This window comes from Solanum lycopersicum, chromosome 9 (genome assembly GCF_036512215.1).
Source record: "Solanum lycopersicum chromosome 9, SLM_r2.1".
Classification (NCBI taxonomy): Eukaryota; Viridiplantae; Streptophyta; class Magnoliopsida; order Solanales; family Solanaceae; genus Solanum; species Solanum lycopersicum.
In genome coordinates, this window is record NC_090808.1 from 235269 (window position 1) to 241268 (window position 6000).

Genomic DNA, 6000 nt, shown 5'->3' on the forward strand with positions numbered 1-6000 from the left:
TCATTTTGACGATTTTGTGTGCTATTGCACACCATTTTTTGGGTGATCGGGATTCCGACGTCAAAAATGCCAAATTTGTTCATGGACGTCCGTCAAGACGTTGTCTATGCATACGGTTGGCCATCACGGCTTTTCTGGGCCATTTGGAAGGTCAAACGAGACCCGGAGCGAGCATGCGCCTCATTTTGACGATTTTCGTGTGCTATTGCACACCATTTTTTGGGTAATCGGGATTCCGACGTCAAAAATGCCAAATTTGTTCGTGGACGTCCGTCAAGACGTTGTCTATGCATACGGTTGGCCATCACGGCTTTTCTGGGCCATTTGGAAGGTCAAACGAGCCCCGGAGCGAGCATGCGCCTCATTTTGACGATTTTCGTGTGCTATTGCACACCATTTTTAGGGTGATCGGGATTCCGACGTCAAAAATGCCAAATTTTTTCGTGGACGTCCGTCAAGACGTTGTCTATGCATACGGTTGGCCATCACGGCTTTTCTGGGCCATTTGGAAGGTCAAACGAGCCCCGGAGCGAGCATACGACTCATTTTGATGATTTTCGTGTGCTATTGCACACCATTTTTTGGGTGATCGGGATTCCGACGTCAAAAATGCCAAATTTGTTCGTGGACGTCCGTCAAGACGTTGTCTATGCATACGGTTGGCCATCACGGCTTTTCTGGGCCATTTGGAAGGTCAAACGAGACCCGGAGCGAGCATGCGCCTCATTTTGACGATTTTCGTGTGCTATTGCACACCATTTTTTGGGTAATCGGGATTCCAACGTCAAAAATGCCAAATTTGTTCGTGGACGTCCGTCAAGACGTTGTCTATGCATACGGTTGACCATCACGGCTTTTCTGGGCCATTTGGAAGGTCAAACGAGCCCCGGAGCGAGCATGCGCCTCATTTTGACGATTTTCGTGTGCTATTGCACAACATTTTTTGGGTGATCGGGATTCCGATGTCAAAAATGCAAAATTTGTTCGTGGACATCCGTCAAGACGTTGTATATGCATACGGTTGGCCATCACGGCTTTTTTGGGACATTTGGAAGGTCAAACGAGCCCCGGAGCGAGCATACGACTCATTTTGACGATTTTCGTGTGCTATTGCACACCATTTTTTGGGTGATCGGGATTCCGACAACAAAAATGCCAAATTTGTTCGTGGACGTCCGTCAAGACGTTGTCTATGCATACGGTTGGCCATCACGGCTTTTCTGGGCCATTTGGAAGGTCAAACGAGCCCCGGAGCGAGCATGCGCCTCATTTTGACGATTTTCGTGTGCTATTGCACACCATTTTTTGGGTGATCGGAATTTCCGATGTCAAAAATGCCAAATTTGTACGTGGACGTCCGTCAAGACGTTGTCTATGCATACGGTTGGCCATCACGGCTTTCCTGGGCCATTTGGAAGGTCAAACGAGCCCCGGAGCGAGCATGCGCCTCATTTTGACGATTTTCGTGTGCTATTGCACACCATTTTTTGGGTGATCGGGATTCCGACGTCAAAAATGCCAAATTTATTCGTGGACGTCCGTCAAGACGTTGTCTATGCATACGGTTGGCCATCACGGCTTTTCTGGGCCATTTGGAAGGTCAAACGAGCCCCGGAGCGAGCATACGCCTCATTTTGACGATTTTCGTGTGCTTTACACACCATTTTTTGGGTGATCGGGATTCCGACGTCAAAATGCCAAATTTGTTCGTGGACGTCCGTCAAGACGTTGTCTATGCATACGGTTGGCCATCACGGCTTTTCTGGGCCATTTGGAAGGTCAAACGAGCCCCGGAGCGAGCATACGCCTCATTTTGACGATTTTCGTGTGCTATTGCACACCATTTTTTGGGTGATCGGGATTCCGACGTCAAAAATGCCAAATTTGTTCATGGACGTCCGTCAAGACGTTGTCTATGCATACGGTTGGCCATCACAGCTTTTCTGGGCCATTTGGAAGGTCAAACGAGCCCCGGAGCGAGCATACGCCTCATTTTGACGATTTTCGTGTGCTATTGCACACCATTTTTTGGGTGATCGGGATTCCGACGTCAAAAATGCCAAATTTGTTCGTGGACGTCCGTCAAGACGTTGTCTATGCATACGGTTGGCCATCACGGCTTTTCTGGGCCATTTGGAAGGTCAAACGAGACCCGGAGCGAGCATGCGCCTCATTTTGATGATTTTCGTGTGCTATTGCACACCATTTTTTGGGTAATCGGGATTCCAACGTCAAAAATGCCAAATTTGTTCGTGGACGTCCGTCAAGACGTTGTCTATGCATACGGTTGACCATCACGGCTTTTCTGGGCCATTTGGAAGGTCAAACGAGCCCCGGAGCGAGCATGCGCCTCATTTTGACGATTTTCGTGTGCTATTGCACACCATTTTTAGGGTGATCGGGATTCCGACGTCAAAAATGCCAAATTTTTTCGTGGACGTCCGTCAAGACGTTGTCTATGCATACGGTTGGCCATCACGGCTTTTCTGGGCCATTTGGAAGGTCAAACGAGCCCCGGAGCGAGCATACGACTCATTTTGATGATTTTCGTGTGCTATTGCACACCATTTTTTGGGTGATCGGGATTCCGACGTCAAAAATGCCAAATTTGTTCGTGGACGTCCGTCAAGACGTTGTCTATGCATACGGTTGGCCATCACGGCTTTTCTGGGCCATTTGGAAGGTCAAACGAGCCCCGGAGCGAGCATGCGCCTCATTTTGACGATTTTCGTGTGCTATTGCACACCATTTTTTGGGTGATCGGAATTCCGACGTCAAAAATGCCAAATATGTTTGTGGACGTCCGTCAAGATGTTGTCTATGCATACGGTTGGCCATCACGGCTTTTCTGGGCCATTGGAAGGTCAAACGAGCCCTAGAGCGAGCATACGCCTCATTTTGACGATTTTCGTGTGCTATTGCACACCATTTTTTGGGTAATCGGCATTCCAACGTCAAAAATGCCAAATTTGTTCGTGGACGTCCGTCAAGACGTTGTCTATGCATACGGTTGACCATCACGGCTTTTCTGGGCCATTTGGAAGGTCAAACGAGCCCCGGAGCGAGCATGCGCCTCATTTTGACGATTTTCGTGTGCTATTGCACACCATTTTTAGGGTGATCGGGATTCCGACGTCAAAAATGCCAAATTTTTTCGTGGACGTCCGTCAAGACGTTGTCTATGCATACGGTTGGCCATCACGGCTTTTCTGGGCCATTTGGAAGGTCAAACGAGCCCCGGAGCGAGCATACGACTCATTTTGATGATTTTCGTGTGCTATTGCACACCATTTTTTGGGTGATCGGGATTCCGACGTCAAAAATGCCAAATTTGTTCGTGGACGTCTGTCAAGACGTTGTCTATGCATACAGTTGGCCATCACGGCTTTTCTGGGCCATTTGGAAGGTCAAACGAGCCCCGGAGCGAGCATACGCCTCATTTTGACGATTTTCGTGTGCTATTGCACACCATTTTTTGGGTGATCGAGATTCCGACGTCAAAAATGCCAAATTTATTCGTGGACGTCGGTCAAGACGTTGTCTATGCATACGGTTGGCCATCACGGCTTTTCTGGGCCATTTGGAAGGTCAAACGAGCCCCGGAACGAGCATACGCCTCATTTTTACGTTTTTCGTGTGCTATTGCACACCATTTTTTGGGTGATCGAGATTCCAACGTCAAAAATGCCAAATTTGTTCGTGGACATCCGTCAAGATGTTGTCTATGCATACGGTTGGCCATCACGGCTTTTCTGGGCCATTTGGAAGGTTAAACGAGCCCCGGAGCGGGCATGCGCCCCATTTTGACGATTTTCGTGCGCTATTGCACACCATTTTTTGGGTGATCGGGATTCCGATGTCAAAAATGCCAAATTTGTTCGTGGATGTCTGTCAAGACGTTGTCTATGCATACGGTTGGCCATCACGGCTTTTCTGGGCCATTTGGAAGGTCAAACGAGCCCCGGAGCGAGCATGCGCCTCATTTTGACGATTTTCGTGTGCTATTGCACACCATTTTTTTGGTGATCGGGATTCCGACGTCAAAAATGCCAAATTTGTTCGTGGACGTCCGTCAAGACGTTGTCTATGCATACGGTTGGCCATCACGGCTTTTCTGGGCCATTTGGAAGGTCAAACAAGCCCCGGAGCGAGCATACGCCTCATTTTGACGATTTTCGTGTGCTATTGCACACCATTTTTTGGGTGATCGGGATTCCGACGTCAAAAATGCCAAATTTGTTCATGGACGTCCGTCGAGATGTTGTCTATGCATATGGTTGGCCATCACGGCTTTTCTGGGCCATTTGGAAGGTCAAACGAGCCCCGGAGCGAGCATACGCCTCATTTCGACGATATTCGTGTGCTATTGCACACCATTTTTTGGGTGATCGGGATTCCGATGTCAAAAATGCCAAATTTGTTCGTATACGTCCGTCAAGACGTTGTCTATGCATACGGTTGGCCATCACGGCTTTTCTGGGCCATTTGGAAGGTCAAACGAGCCCCGGAGCGAGCATGCGCCTCATTTTGACGATTTTCGTGTGCTATTGCACACCATTTTTTGGGTGATCGGGATTCCGACGTCAAAAATGCCAAATTTGTTCGTGGACGTCCGTCAAGACGTTGTCTATGCATACGGTTGGCCATCACGGCTTTTCTGGGCCATTGGAAGGTCAAACGAGCCCTGGAGCGAGCATACGCCTCATTTTGACGATTTTCGTGTGCTATTGCACACCATTTTTTGGGTGATCGGGATTCCGATGTCAAAAATGCAAAATTTGTTCGTGGATGTCTGTCAAGACGTTGTCTATGCATACGGTTGGCCATCACGGCTTTTCTGGGCCATTTGGAAGGTCAAACGAGCCGCGGAGCGAGTATGCGCCTCATTTTTACGATTTTCGTGTGCTATTGCACACCATTTTTTGGGTGATCGGGATTCCGATGTCAAAAATGCCAAATTTGTTTGTGGACGTCCGTCAAGACGTTGTCTATGCATACGGTTGGCCATCATGGCTTTTCTGGGCCATTTGGATGGTCAAACGAGCCCCGAAGCGAGCATGCGCCTCATTTTGACAATTTTCGTGTGCTATTGCACACCATCTTTTGGGTGATCGGGATTCCGACAACAAAAATGCCAAATTTGTTCGTGGAAGTCCTTCAAGACGTTGTCTATGCATACGGTTGGCCCTCACGGCTTTTCTGGGCCATTTGGAAGGTCAAACGAGCCCCGGAGCGAGCATACGCCTCATTTTGACGATTTTCGTGTGCTATTGCACACCATTTTTTGGGTGATCGGGATTCCGACGTCAAAAATGCCAAATTTGTTTGTGGACGTCCGTCAAGACGTTGTCTATGCATACGGTTGGCCATCACGGCTTTTCTGGTCCATTTGGAAGGTCAAACGAGCCCCGGAGCGAGCATGCGCCTCATTTTGACGATTTTAGTGTGCTATTGCACACCATTTTTTGGGTGATCGGGATTCCAATGTCAAAAATGCCAAATTTGTTCGTGGACGTCCGTCAAGACGTTGTCTATGCATACGGTTGGCCATCACGGCTTTTCTGGGCCATTTGGAAGGTCAAACGAGCCCCGGAGCGAGCATGCGCCTCATTTTGACGATTTTCGTGTGCTATTGCACACCATTTTTTGGGTGATCGGAATTCCGACGTCAAAAATGCCAAATATGTTTGTGGACGTCCGTCAAGACGTTGTCTATGCATACGGTTGGCCATCACGGCTTTTCTGGGCCATTTGGAAGGTCAAACGAGCCCCGGAGTGAGCATGCGCCTCATTTTGACGATTTTCGTGTGCTATTGCACACCATTTTTTGGGTGATCGGGATTCCGATGTCAAAAATGCCAAATTTGTTCGTGGACGTCCGTCAAGACGTTGTCTATGCATACGGTTGGCCATCACGGCTTTTCTGGGCCATTTTGAAGGTCAAACGAGCCCCGGAGCGAGCATGCGCCTCATTTTGACGATTTTCGTGTGCTATTGCAC